This window comes from Bidens hawaiensis, unplaced genomic scaffold (genome assembly GCF_021521415.1).
Source record: "Bidens hawaiensis isolate Kalapana, Puna unplaced genomic scaffold, B.hawaiensis_p1.1 tig00011171_1, whole genome shotgun sequence".
Lineage (NCBI taxonomy): Eukaryota > Viridiplantae > Streptophyta > Magnoliopsida > Asterales > Asteraceae > Bidens > Bidens hawaiensis.
In genome coordinates this window covers 524,892-540,362 of record NW_027491865.1, presented here as the reverse complement: position 1 = coordinate 540,362, position 15,471 = coordinate 524,892, and the positions used below count along the sequence as shown (strand labels likewise).

Genomic DNA, 15,471 nt, shown 5'->3' with positions numbered 1-15,471 from the left:
TATTATACATCTGTACAACATTGAAGCATATGATGTTTATATCCTGGTTTTGATAAAAGAACTGACTTGATTTTGATTGGATTTTTTTCCTCATAAACAAAATTTGTAGCAACTTTTTAACACTAAAAATAAAACGGGTACATGAATATATTACATATACGTAAATGCATATGCCTGAAAGGCTAAAATGAAGTAATAATAATTAAATGTTGAAAGTACGGTTTCAAGTTCTAAATCATGAACACGAGGATTCGATATCTTGCAAGATTTTATAAATACCTCCTTTTTACGTTCTCAATTCTATATTCTTCTTGTGAGATGCGTTATATCCATCTAAATTGTAACATTTCAATATGAATATGTTATCTGTTACATCAAACATGAAGAAAAAAAGATATTTTAACAAATTTCTGTCCAAATAAAAAATATTTGGTTGGTTAGAAGTTAGAACCCAAATGAACCTAATATACCCATGACACAAATGGACTTAAATAAATCAAATTTTAAATCATCACCTCAATGTTCAAGTTACTATAAAAATATTAAATTTTCCTGCTTCTAGATACTTTCTCATTACTTAATTAATTAATAAAAAATATTTTTTTTAAAAGGTGAAAAGGTCTTCAACATGGAGTGAAAATAATCAAATATGATATGCATCAAAACCAAACCCAGAAATTAATGTGCAAGATCAAGCAAACAACAATGTACAAGCATTATAATAATTAAAAAAATGATTTATATTCAACAAAAATTCACAAGAAATTAAAAAAAAAATTACATAAAAAACTTAGCTTTTGGAGGCATAAATTAACAATGCAAATCCAGCCTTCTTATCATCATTATCATCACTCTTAACCATCTTCTCTTCCAACCATAACCTGCTATCCAACCCACTTCTTGTCCTGAACATAAACACCGCCCGACCCGACCCGGATTCAGAACCCGAATTGAAAAACCAGTCATGAACATCCCACATCAAATCCACCAACAACCCATCTAAAAAAATGGTCTGATTCCCCCTGAAATTCCACTGCAGCCTCTTGACCCGAATCACGACCCGTTTGTCAATACCCACCTGCAAAACCGGGTACTTCAAACCCTGGTTTTCTCCGGTACACCGGATCACAATATCATGCCAGTTTCCGGCATCGGAGAATTTAGCCTTTGTAGAATACAAAGTGTTGCCGGAATAATATTCTTTCCGGGAAATTAAACAATACTTTCCGACCCGTTTATAACTTTTGATTTTCTCATCCGACATGTCTCCGACCAACAAACCCAGTTCGGAATTGACGAGAATCGCAACATAGTACCCTTCAATCGGCTCGGCTCCGGCTGTGTACTGAGCCGACGAAAGATCGTAAGAAATATCGAGTCTTGACCCGTTGAATTCGAGGGTTTTGGTGCCTTTTTTCTTACGGAAGATGCCGGAATGTGTGTTTAATCTGAAAATGGTGGTGGGTTCGTGGTTGCCGGAGGTGATGTGGAGGTGGTGGAAGGCGGTGGTGGGGTTACGGTGCCAGGTGACGGTGGTGAAGTGGTGGTCGCCGGAGGAGAGGGTGGTTTTGTATAGACTGGAAACACTGGTTTGGGTGGATGGGGTTAGATTATTATTAATATTATTTGGTGATGCAACTATACATGAAGAAGTTGGTGTGAATGATGAACATGAGGATGATGATGATTCAGAGACTTGGACGGAGTATTGACTGTAACATGAGATCAAATCCATCATATTGAAATGAAATGAAATTGTGAGTTAGAAAAGATGAATAATAATATGTACATGTATATGAAGATGAAGATGATTCTTGGGCCTCTTGGCTGTCATACTCGGTTTTGTATGCCTTTTGTTAATGTGAATAATAATAATTATGTAATGAATCACAAGAAATGTCCTTTTCTGTTGTTTTTTAAATTAGGAGTTTTCAATTATATGGTTATATCTGAGATTCTATTAATGTAATGTAATGTGATGCTACTTGTTGCTTTGATAATAAGCAAGGTTGGATTGTTTTTATTGTTTTATTTATGTTTCGAGTTATGTTGGAGAGAGTCGTCGTGTTTTTTTCCACTTTGGTCCGGATGTCATGTTGGCGATCTCTATTTTTTTTCCGGTCTTTCTTAGAAGTTACGGCGTCTGTTAATGTAATGCCACTTGTTGCTTTGATAATAAGCATAGTTCAATTGTTTTCGTTGTTTTACTAATGTTTTGAGTTTTGTTTGGATGGAGTCATCGCGTTTTTTTCCGGTCTAGTCCGAATGTCATGTCAGCAATCTCAGTTGTTTTACGATCTTTCTCATAATGAAAGTGTCAGTTTTCTATTTTGATTTAGGTTTTAAAATATAGCTGTATGTTACGTAGTTTTCAATTATGTTTATTATATATTTGAAATCAAATTAATTGAAAAACAAATTAAACAAAAAATAAATTTTCAAAATAGTATATTAGAATAAAATATATAAAAAGTTTACCAAGGGAGGCCAAATAGGTTATCTGGCTACGGCGTTGGGTGTGACGATTGTTGGGCTGTTTGACAAGGCTTTTAAAATTATGTTATGTTTTCGGTTGGTCGAGATGATGATTCCGTGTTGTGAAAATAAAGCGCGGATTATTGATATGATTATGGAGACAGGAGAGTTAGAGAGTAGAAATGTGTGAAAATTTATATCGAATGGAGTTGTTATGTTTATAGAGTAAATATTTTAAAAAAACGATAATATGACTGTTATAAAGTTATAAGTCAAAAAATTGAACTGAGGATTATTCCCTGGCTTTTAGCGAACCGCTTGTTTCACATGCGTGTCACGACTCCACTCCAAACCCTAGATAAGCTATTTGTTTCTCTGAGTTGACATTTTATGTGTTTGGGTGGAATGCGTTTTGTTACTTTCCCTTATTTAGCTTCGGTGTTCTGTTTTCCGGTACATGGATCATTTATTTAAAAAATCTATGATGAAAATATATCATCAAAACCCTAGATAGGCTATTGTTTCTCCGTTTTGACATTTTATAATTTTGTGTAGAATGCGCTTTGTTATTTTTGCTTATCGGTGTTCTATTTTTCGGTACACGGATGATTTATTTATAAAAAAATTTATGATGAAAATATACCATCAAAACCCTAGATAGGCTATTTGTTTCTCTGTGTAACACTTTATGTTTTTTGGTAGAACGCAATTTGTTATTTTCTCTTATTTAGATTCGGTGTTCTATTTTCTCGGTACACGGATCATTTATTTAAAAAAATATGATGAAAATATTATCAAAACTCTAGATAGGCGGCTATTTGTTTCTCTGTTTTGACATTTTATGTTTCAGGGTATATTATGTTTTGTTATTTTTACTTATTTAGATTCGGTGTTCAACTTTTCAGTTCATGGATCATTTATTTAAAAAATTTATGATAGAAAATATATCATCAAAAATTTTGTTCCAATATGTTACGTTTTTATGTTGAGAGAAGTTTTTTTGGATTTGAAGAATTGGGAAGGTGTTTTATGAAAGTGAGAGCTGGTCCCCATGAAATTAAAACCGAACTCTAACCCACCGACTCCACACATATGATTAAAAGCAGAGGAATAATGTGACTATCATACACTTTTTTTTACGTTCTTTGTTTATTTTAATTATTTATATATTTTATAACTACTTTTATTCATAAAGATTAGCTTAAAACTTTAAATGCCAGATACTTTGTTAAAAAATCTAAAAATACATATTAGCAGTATGCACATTAAAATCCTGAATGGGGCGGTTTATTGACAAAAATAAAAGTTTTGGGTTTAAATACCACACATACGATAAAGATTATATAAATTCGCCGTTTAAGAAAAAACATAGCGTGGTCTAAATAGTTGAAACTCCCTCTCGCGTTAAATGTGAAATTATTTACTTTAATTTAAAAGAATGTTGTATTTTTATATAGTTTGAAACTACGTGTTTATAAAAGGGCATGGACCCTTGAATGGTCTGGTTCTTAGAGCATGTTCCTCCATTATGTTGTGGCCAACTACTTGATCGTATTATAATCAATATATATATTATTTATTTGTAATTGGACAGATCCGGTTCCTTTGGGGTCCAACCCACGGTTGGCAATTGGGGTTAGCCTGGTTCCATTTGGTGGAACATGGTTTGACCATTTTAGTTCACCCCTAAAGTCCAAATGTATTCATTTTGGAAGTTGATGCAACCCCTTCATTTAATTTCTCTCATTTTATTTTATTCTCAACAATCAATCTATTTCACTTAGATCTGGCTTCAACATTCTTAAGTTATTTTATTTTATTTTTTAGGACACGTAGTCTACTCCTATTAACGACACTAAATCTTTACCCTGTAGGATTCGAACCCATCACCCTTAGAGGAATACGCACCATTACCACTTTGATGTCCCTATGGGAACATTTAATTTTATTACTTAAATAATTTGAGCTAGATTGAATATACATATAAGTCAACTGTAGATGGGTTGTCATTTTCTAAATTCTAATACTCAGTTTTAAATTGCAAGTGTTGAATGGCCAAATCAGCTTCTGACCCCATAGGTTTTTTGACCGGGTAATGTTACATCACTAACACTTGGGTCAATCAAAACCAAATCAAGAGTTATCTTAAGGTACCATGAAGTCTTGAGGATTGATATTTGATACGCATCATAAACTAATATCATACATGTGATATTGCATAAGCACTCCAATAACACACATAAATTGCTATGATACATGAGATGATTATTTAACTGTTCATTCTACTTTATTTCTAACCCTTATTACCCAATAAACACTAAACTCAATTGTTTATATGGCTCTCACGATTCTCTACTTAACATGAGTTATAATATCTTTATAATGAACGTGTCCCCGTATTCATGAATAAGACAGGATTGTTTGTTAGCCAAGGATACCAAGTCTTTAAAAAACATTTTACTTAAGTCAAGCAACGTTTTTTATTCACTCTTTGTTTTGTCTTATTTTAACCTTTGCATGTTAAGAGGGCGTTTGGAATTTGCTTATTAAAACGGTCTATCAGATTAATATGTTTCGATACAACAAAATGAAGACACATTAATACCAGTCTAAATTAAAACCAAAATGAAAATACACCCCTTAGAGGATTATAAAGCTATGTTTAAAACATAAAAGAGCCCAAATGGTAAGATAATGAAGGTTTTCTTTTAGTCACAGATATTATATGCTGATATGCATGAATCTTGTTGCTTCCAGGAAGTCATTAGCAGACAATGTGTGAATAACAAAAGAAAAATATCCAAATAAAACATAAAAGTAAGCTTAGAAAGGGACTTTTAAATTCTCTATCTCTAGTATTGCAGGCTGGAACCATTATTATGTAGATCTTTGGCTTTTTCTAATCTTTTAAGAGACAAGTATCTTATAAATAAATAATCAGCCAAAAAGTAAACTGGGATTTTGGACAAAATTCATGTGCTACATGAAAGCAGTTGGTACAAACAGTATACACATTTTTTTAAACACTCAATGTTAGTTCTTTTAACAATCTAAATCCAAGATTATTTCCTAATGTTGCAGCATTCTCAAATGGTTCTCTTGCCAATCGGACCGGTTTAGATTTAGGTTCACCTGATTTCTTCCTTAATTCCTACTCGAAGCCGGTTTTCTAAATTGCATTTTGTTATAGATGTGGGAAGTTCATAGCCTAATAGAAAATCCATGACATTTAGCCAAAAGACAGAAAGAATCCAAGAAATGGGACCCACTATTATATCTTAATGTCTGGATTTTATAAATGAAGTGGGACTCTAAGCATGATAATGTCAAATGACCATAACAAATTTAGCCTGGATGACAACAAAAATATATATATATATATATATATATATATATATATATCAAATTGAGTTTTGGACTGGAGTAAAGATTTTAACAGAAGAAAGAACATATATTGAATTAAAGTCCATTATGGCATTATTTTCTGGGAGAATAAAAGATTATGTATTTAGTTTGTAATCATCACTGGCTTTATATCATCATCATCGTACTCAGTAATCCCACCAATAGCAAAGCTATGGTAGGGTCTGAGAAGGGTAAGATGTAGACAGCCTTACCTTTACCCCGTAGGAATAGAGAGGCTGCTTCCGGTGAGACATATTTTACTGGCTTTATATGAAAAATGAAATGAACACATATTTTACTTTTTAGCATAAAAAATCAAATATTATAACTCTAATAAGAAGTGATCCACATGCTATGACCCTACTCATAGAAAATACAAGTTTCATGGTTCTTTGATCTTTTGCTACATGGTATTTCACTATTTTCAGGAACTTTTTATAACTTTAGAAACTTTGTTGCTAAAAAATTGAAACTTTTTTGACTTTTGAGGTGAAAAGCATACATCTTTAATAATGTACAAAAACCGACGTATGCTTATCGATATGAATAATAAAACTATGCGTTATTATATTTATACCTTCTATGAAGCTCGATGAAAACACCATAACGTTGATGCAATATCTTTGTTAACACGATCGCCAGTCAAATAAACTGCTCCCAGAAGGTAGAGTGCATCAGGCTGTAACTAAAACATATAAAATGTTAATCCCAAACAGAAATAAAATGTAACAAATTTGGAGCAAAAACCTTCATCACTAGTAACTAACAATTATGTCTTGTATTCATAGACTTGGTCTGCAGCTTTCTCCAAATAACAAAAAGCTTGTTGATCGGTGTGAACCGTGAACACCCTCATTCTGAGCATAATAATATCATTTGAGCATCTTGAATTATATATAAAGACCTCGGTTCTCAAATTACGACCCAGTTCATATTGAGCATCTGCATCACCCATATCTGCAGCTTCCACCAATAAAGCAGCTCCTCTGTTGCAAAATATTTAAAGAACACGGTTTTAACATTTGAGATATAAATATATAATTAAACTCTTACATAGCTTTGCATTGCCCGGGCACATGGTATTTAATATTTAAGGTGCAATCTGGACAACCAATATCTGGCATGTGTGTTTGCATTATCAACTTCTAGAGCCATCTCAAAATTATCCTTTGCGGTCTAAGGCGGATAATAATCCCATAAGGAAATAAGTATTAATTCGAGTAAGAACACCCGAATAATAAATACACATTAATGTGTTTACGTATTTTTTTACCTTAAGGTGAGTAATGGGGCGTTTATCTTCGGGTTCACAATAATCAATCACCCTGTCAACTTCCTTCAATGCATTCCACCCTTTTAGCAATATATTCCATGGCCATTTTATTTCTACTGTGCAGTCCTCGCTGCAGTAAAAATGTAAAATCAAACCAATGATAACACATTATTTACAACTTGCTGTTTCTTTGTAAGGCCTGTTTTAACAATATATCAATGGTCAAAGATTTTCATTAAACTGACTGTAAAGTCAAATGCTGCATATTTCAGGCAAATGTGTATGTTATAGACTTATAGTACCTGTTGATTGAATTGAGCAAAACTGAATTTTTTAGAGTAGAACTAGCTTTCAAAATCAATGACTTTAACATCTTCACAGAGCCCGTCACGACCAGAGAACAATGTTGATACTGATAGTTTATAAGATAAAACTTCCAACTGTGACAAATTAATATGCAGGGGCACATTCAAAACAGAAACCAATTTTTTTCTGAGTAGATCCGTTTAATGTATCGCATTTAAAGCAATAGATATGTTTCTTGAAGTTCTCTTCTTAAAATTAGTTACGTAACGAACATCCCTTCAAAGGTCACACGCCAAAGTTTTTAAATTTTCCAACATATAAAAAGACAGTTTTAGTAACAAAAAGTTGTAATATTAATCAGTTATTTTTACAGTAACTAACTACTTAATAATAGTGTGAAAGACATCACCATCAGTTTCAATAAGAAGCTAGCTTCACTGGTTGGCTTTAAGGTAATATAAAGGTTTCACAGTTCAGTATTTAGATTTCAATGATAGTTTACATTTTGTCCAAATACTGCAGTCGAATAACTGTATCTGAAATAACAATGATGGAAACTTAAAATGTGCAACAAAATAGAACGAGAAAAGACGTGGTTCGAGCTACAAATGAGATAACCGATCATAAAAGCCGCCCAAGACCGTCATAAATCATATGCTGATAAAAGACTATTGGGTCTTTCAAGGTCATTGCACAAGTTGGAGAAGCTGTTTACCGCTTAGAACTACGAGAAGAAATGAACCAACCAAATTCATGACACTTTTCATGTGTCATGTTTACGAAAGTGTTTGGTAGACGAATAACGAATCAACCTTTGTTCCAATGGATGATATGGAACTCGTGATAAAGTTAAGTACGTGGAAAAACATGTAGAAATCTTAAACATAAAAACAAATAAGCTCTATAGCAAAATGTTAGATCAAGTGAAGGTTCGTTGGAAGGAGTCGGAGTAGACGTGGGAATTGGAGGAAGAGATGAAAAAGTTTTAATTATCCGCATTTATTTGGTATGTAATCGAGGACGAAACCCTATAAAAGAGTGGATATTGGTAACATCCCGCATTTAATAAGTTTGTGATTAAAAATTTATAGGTAGATAAAAAGAAAAATTACCAAAATAGTCGTATTTAACCAAGATTTTTTTAAAATAGATTTTGACTTTTAGCTTACAACTTTTTAGACCTTCTTCTCTGAACCAATCAGATTACGCTACGTGTGTATAGTCGGCTAACAAGTTTATTTTTAATTTTTAATAAAAGGTGACGTATACACTGTGTAAACTTGTTTTAACAAGCCATGAACAAATATACAAGCACTATTAAAGTTATTACCATATTTAAAGCTTGTGACTAATATGTTATAATGACTCATTTATTAACTTGCAGTCTTGCATAAATTAACATGAATGTATGAATTGTGATTGATTGGATATGCATTGAGACATTGAGTAGACTAAGGCCGAGTGTAGTGGGTGAAGGTTGGGGGCGAATTGGGGCGAGGAAGGGCGCAAACACCCCCCCCCCCCCCGACGATATGTGGGTAATTTGGGGCGGGGGCGGGGTGTTCTTGTCGCCGGCGAGAATTGGAAAATAATAATATAATAATAATGTTACCGTTGGGGGGGGGGGTAACGGCTAAATAAAAAAAATTAATTTAAAATTTTAATATAAATATCAAACCAATTAAACCATTTTCACCATATCATACACAAACCCAAACATAAAAATACCAATATTTCATACTTCTTCAAACTCAATGAGCTTCCCGGATTCCACGAATTCTGCCGAGATTTGGGATCAGTTAATTAACGAGAGTCGAAGAATTCATCAGATTCATCGACAAGTGGCGGAAGAGAATTTAGAGGTCACGAACGCGGTTCGGGCCGTCGCCAATAACATGGTGTCCTGCTCTGCTCCGTCTACGGCACCACGTAGACAGTCATATATCCTTCGGGATCGTACGCAAGCGAACGCTCGTTTGATGAAGGACTACTTCAGCGACACACCTACAATTAACGCCGCTATGTTTCGACGTCGTTTTCGGATGTCCAAGCGTTTATTTTTGCGCATCGTTGGAGATATGGAGCGGGAGTATGAGTATTTTCAACAGAAACCCGACGCAAGAGGATATTTTGGATTCTCCGCCATCCAAAAGTGTACTTCGGCTCTACGCATCCTCGCATACGGCAACACGACCGATATCAATGACGAGTATTTAAAGATGGCTGAGAAAACAACGAGAGATGCGTTGGAGAATTTTTGCATCGGTAAAATTAAAATTGTTTGTATTAACTATTGTTTTTAATATAAATATTTTTTAATAATTTATTTGTATATGGATAATACAATTATACTCTCGTCGTTTTCTGAGGATTCCTACTTCAAACGACATGACTCGTATATATGATGTACACGAAAACAAAAATGAGCGATACCATGTATACGTGTATCATATTGCATAATATGATTTTAGAAGACGAGGGAAAAGCAATATGTCAACCCTATATACCAGGAAGCGTTCAAGAATAGTTCCCTGAACCAACCCAAGACCAACGAACGTATAACATTCACCAGCTCACATCAAGTGATATACATAACCAACTGAAGGCGGATTTGGTTCAACACGTGTGGGATAATCATCCCGTTGAGGACGAAGAGGAGGACAGAGAGGAGGACGAAGACGAGGAGGAGGACGACGACGAGGAAGGGGACGAATACGAAGATGAAGACGAATAAATTAGTTTTTTTATTTGTATTTTTATATGTATTTTGTTGTGGTGTGTTTTTTTATTATAATTTATTTTTATTATTTGTGTGTTTTTTTTAGTTTGATGTATTTTTTTGTATTTATTTTTTAATTTTAATACATTTTTATTTAATTATTAAAATAAATTGGTTTTTATTTAGTTAGTTTAATTATAAAAAGAAAATAATAAAAAAAGATATTATGGTTCCAACTTATAGCCTCTACACCATTAAACCTCAAAAACAAATTCACACCATTTATTGACTGGGCGCCACGTGTCACAATTCACCCCCAATTGTAACCCCTCCACTGCTCATAGCCTAAGTACCATTTTTATGGTATGTTATTGTTACTTGTATAGTTTATAAAGTATGCATGATGTGTGGGAATGGGAATGCAATTTGAATGAAAATGGTACTTAAAATTATTATCATACTATGAATGTAACTATGTAAGGCCGTGGGTAATGGGAGGGGCGCGGTTCAGGTGGCGGGTGAGGTGGCTCGCGAACACAACTACACCCCTCAAGTGATCAGGGGCGCGAACGAGTCCCGTGGCCGAGACCGCGGGGCAAAACTAGCCGTTGGCTAGCTGGGGGTATTAAATAATATTAGATAAAATAGCCGTTGGCTATTTAAATGTTTTTTTTTGTTTTTTTAAAAAAACCATTATATATAACTACCCCATTTTATAACAATAACACACCATTCACACTACATTTCTCTCTAATAATTTAAAAATCTCTCAAGTTAAAAACCATGTCAGGCTCGGGTTACGGTAATATCAACATCAACGACACTCAATTTCCCGGGGGATTGAACTACATGGACAACAAATCGTTTCAAGCGTTCATGGATATGTCGCAATCCGATTATTCAGTCCCGGAAACACAATCGAAGCCGACACCGGAGAAGCCGGCAAAACGATCCCACAAAAGAAGGGGAAGAAAACCGGCAAAGCGGATGGTCCTTCGGCACCGGAGAAGCGGAAGTCTACTCCATGGTCTAAAGAAGAGAAACTTGCGTTGGCGAAATCTTGGATTGAAATATCCCAAAATCGGAACGCGGGTAAATTATTTCGTGAATTTATGTTTAATATATCTTTTAAGTTTTGTGTGTACTTATTACATTTTTTGTTATTTATTTTGTAGCCGACTTTCAAAGAGCTAGAGTTTTTTGGGCCAAGGTTCGGGAATGTTTTTATAATCAAGTGGGGAGTAGGGCTCGTGCCGATAATATGATATCGGGTCAGTGGACCGATACTCGTAAATATGTAGGATTGTTTACTAACATACATAACCACAATGCTAACCGAATGCGGCCGAGCGGGTTCGATGATCTCGCAGTTTACCAATTCACTTGTGATGAATGGAAACAAAAGGTGTTGAGGAGGTGCGGGGTGGTGAAGGCGTTTGACGAGGGCTACTTGTGGGAGGTGTTAAGAAAGTGCTCGAAATGGATTGAACTATGTGCGGAGGACGTGGCCGATGGGGCAAAACGTACAAAAACTAGTGTGTCCGGCACATACGTCTCTTCGAGCGGGTCGGAGAATCAAATTGACTTCGATCTAAACTTGTCCGAAGGTCATTAGAAAGACCAAGGTTGTAGCCGCCCTCCGGGTAGGGATCGTGGGAAAAAAACAGTTGTTGATGACGACTATAAAAAAGAAATTAAGTAATTGTCAAGTGGCATCTTCTCGATTGGTGAAGTCGACATAAAAGAAACCATTTCAAGAGTTTGGCTTTTCTAGCCAGAGACTTTAGTCACCTACCGCCATACGACCAAGCGCTAACAGAGGAAGAAAAAGATCGTATTCGGAAGGAACTGGCGACACAAAAATAAAAACGCTATTTATATGTATTTTTTATTTTCCTATTTATTTTTTTATTTATGTTATAATGAAGTATTTTAATTTATAATTGTGTGCATAACAAAAAATAATAAATAAATAAAAAACTGGATCAATCCCCTGATCACCTAGACCACTACACCCTCTGGGGCTTGGTTGAGGGGCTTGATCCAGGGCTATGTCATTGCCTACGTGTCAGGTTTTGATTGGATCCTTTGGGGCTCAACCAAGCCCCATTACCCTTAGCCAAAGTATGTTCTCACTTACATTGCGTTCTTAATTGATGCTTTTTAGACCACCCGTACTGGGTGCGTTATGAGTTGCGTTTTGGAGGAAAACGCGGGGGGTACATCGCCCCCCCCCCCCCCCGCGTTATATGATTTTTTTTGCTGCGTTGTATACAAAACGCGCAGGAATGACACACAAATCAAAAAATGACCGTTGCATGTTACCGTTTGAGAATAAAAAAAAATATATTTCTTTATATATTAAACCAACTAATTCCCAATCAAAACTCATCAAATTTATAAAAATTCTCTTTCAACTCTACAACTCTATAATTCCTTTACACAAAATTCACTATATATGGATCCTCCATCTATATATAAACAGTTTTTCGGGCCCAACCAACAAGCTGAGGACGTGGAGGAGGAACAGGCGGTTACGAGTGCGATTATGCTTGCGACAAAGTATATTAGTTCCGTTACGAGTGCGATTAGCTCTCCACCCCCCGTTTCAAAAAGAGCATATATATCGAACGAGATCGTGCTGAAGCCAACAACTGGTTGATGGCGGATTACTTCCGCGACTCGCCGAGATACAAGAACCCGAAGACCTTTAGGCGTCGTTTTCGGATGTCTAAAAATTTATTTATGCGCATCACTAATGATTTGGAGCGTGAGTTTGATTACTTTCAGCAAAAGCCTGACGCTCGAGGGACGCTAGGATTCACGGCTATTCAGAAGGTTACGTCAGCCGTACGCGTGCTCGCCTACGGAAACACGACCGACATCAACGACGAGTATTTAAAGATGGCCGAAAAAACAACTCGGGACACCTTGGAGTATTTTTGTTACGGTACGTTTTGTTTTGTTTTTTTTAAATAGTTTATCACTTGTTTACTGTGATCATTTATTTTATAAAAGTTTTGTAAAATATAGGAATATTTAAACTATATGGACCACATTATCTGAGAGAGCCCAATGTCAACGATCTACAACGTCTTTACGAGGTACATACAAGGGTGCATGGTTTCCCCGGCATGATAGGGAGTGTAGATTGCATGCATTGGGAATGGGCTAATTGTCCAACTGCATGGCGAGGTCAATTCACAACAGGTGACCAAAAGGGATCAACGGTCAGCTTTCAAGCGATCGCTTCATACGACCTTTGGATTTGATCGGCATTCTTTGGTGTTCCCGGTTCCAACAATGACATAACCGTTTTAGAGCAGTCTCCTATGATGGAGAGTTACATATCTGGGACCGTTCCCGTCACTTCGTTTTGGGCTAACGATAACTTCTACCATCATGGGTACTATCTGGGTGGTGGAATATATCCAGAGTTCGCGATAATCGTTAAAACATTCAGAGATCCGATGGATGAAAAAAGACAGTATTTTAAGAAAGTGCAAGAGTCTGCGAGAAAGGATATCGAAAGGTGTTTTGGTGTTCTTCAACAACGATGGCATTATGTTAAAAATCATTGTCGCCTGTGGTCTTTAGAAAGAATGAGATGTGCTATGTATGCGTGCATCATAATGCATAACATGATCATCGAGGACGAGGGAAGAGCAATATGTCCAACTTTCATACCGGACCCGAATCCACCACGGACTCCGGCAAGTATGGAGCAACAACTCGAAAACTCGGATTCCGTGCGGTCAAGAGAGATACATAACGCACTAAAGGAGGATTTGGTCCAACATCTTTGGATGTATCGGCCTTGCCTGGTGAAAACGATGATCAAAACGAGGGCAACAATGAAGACGATGATGAAGACAACGACGACGACGATGAAGACGATGAAAACGACGATGAAGACGACGACGACGAAGAGGGCGAAGACGATAACGACGACGACAACGACGAATAGTTTTTTTTTTTATTTTCATGTAATATTTATTTAATAAAATATTATTGTTATTTGATTATTCTTATTAAAAATTAAAAAAAAAACAAAAAGTGTAAAAGTGACTGGGCGCCACGTGGCGCATAATGCCTAGTGGTGAAGAGTTATGACTACAGCCTGTTTTTGTAAAAAATCATAACTCTGACTGAGCGTCACATGACGCATAATGCCTGGATATAAAGAGTTATGACTACATATGGTCTTATGAAAATCACCACCAAGAAATGGGAGGCTTGAGATTGGTACAGCCTTGGTATGTAGTAAATGGACTAAACAAAATATGCATTACATAACATGTTTTAGTAGTATTATATATTAAACGGGTTAATGTATGTACTTACCAAACTAATAATTTGAAACCATATGATGTGGATTACAATAAATATTTTCTTTTTCGATCGGTGACTTTCACAGTTTCACAGTTAAGTTATCTTGTTGCGTGAACACGCTGCGCCCCGTCACCCCAATCAAGCCAACTATGTTAACATGATCGGGATCCACACTGGCATCCGAGTTTGGCTTGGCGATCCCGGTAAAACCCAGTTGAGTCGCCTCACCCGAAGGCACGACATGTTTTAATGCTTGGTTAAAATCTGGTCAGAATCAGGATTCAAACCCGAGACATCCATCATGTTCCTGGCTATGGGGCAAGCCCCGCTGGTTGGATTACAATTAATATAGATCAACTTTCGTTTCAATACAATAAATATTTGTATTTTATAATGATAAATTCAAGAAGTTGATTATGAAATAAAATAAAACAAAAAAAATTGGATGTTGGAACCCCTTAAGCTCAAAAATGAAAAATACTATCCTTTGTGGTTTCATTCTCGAATACCTATCCCATTACTTAACCGTAACCTTTTGAGTTTTTCCACATGGTTCAGCTTCGCTTGCCATCTTACTCATGGATCATATTAAATTTTAGATAGAGAAATAAAACCTGACCTCGACCTCTATCGTTCTTAAGTCAAACAAGTCAAGCTCGAAGACGATCCCTAACTGGACATGAATCATTCACACCTTAGCCTTCTTATTCATGACAAGATAATAAAGCATGTAAATGATCTCTCACATCATATATGTTCCAAGTTGTGAGGGCGATTTTTACAAGCGTGTGGGGTGGTTAGTTCAGTGGAAAAGAGGACGTTATTGAAAGAACGAAATGCAATAAAGCGGTTAGGCTGTTAGAAGTATGAAAACAAAGATCAAGGTATGAGTATTCATTTAATACGTTTAATATGTATCTTGTTTTTTTTAATAAATTATATGTGGGGCCCATGAGGAATT

General features: G+C 35.7%; 1 protein-coding gene and 1 pseudogene across 1 annotated transcript in view; both read right to left on the bottom strand.

Moving 5' to 3' along the window:
• The window catches only part of LOC143537320 (uncharacterized), a 239,718-nt gene that overhangs the window by 22,313 nt on the left and 201,934 nt on the right, over positions 1 to 15,471 (bottom strand). The gene's annotated exons all lie outside the window — the stretch shown is intronic.
• LOC143537272 (uncharacterized) lies at positions 6,461 to 8,233 on the bottom strand (annotated as a pseudogene).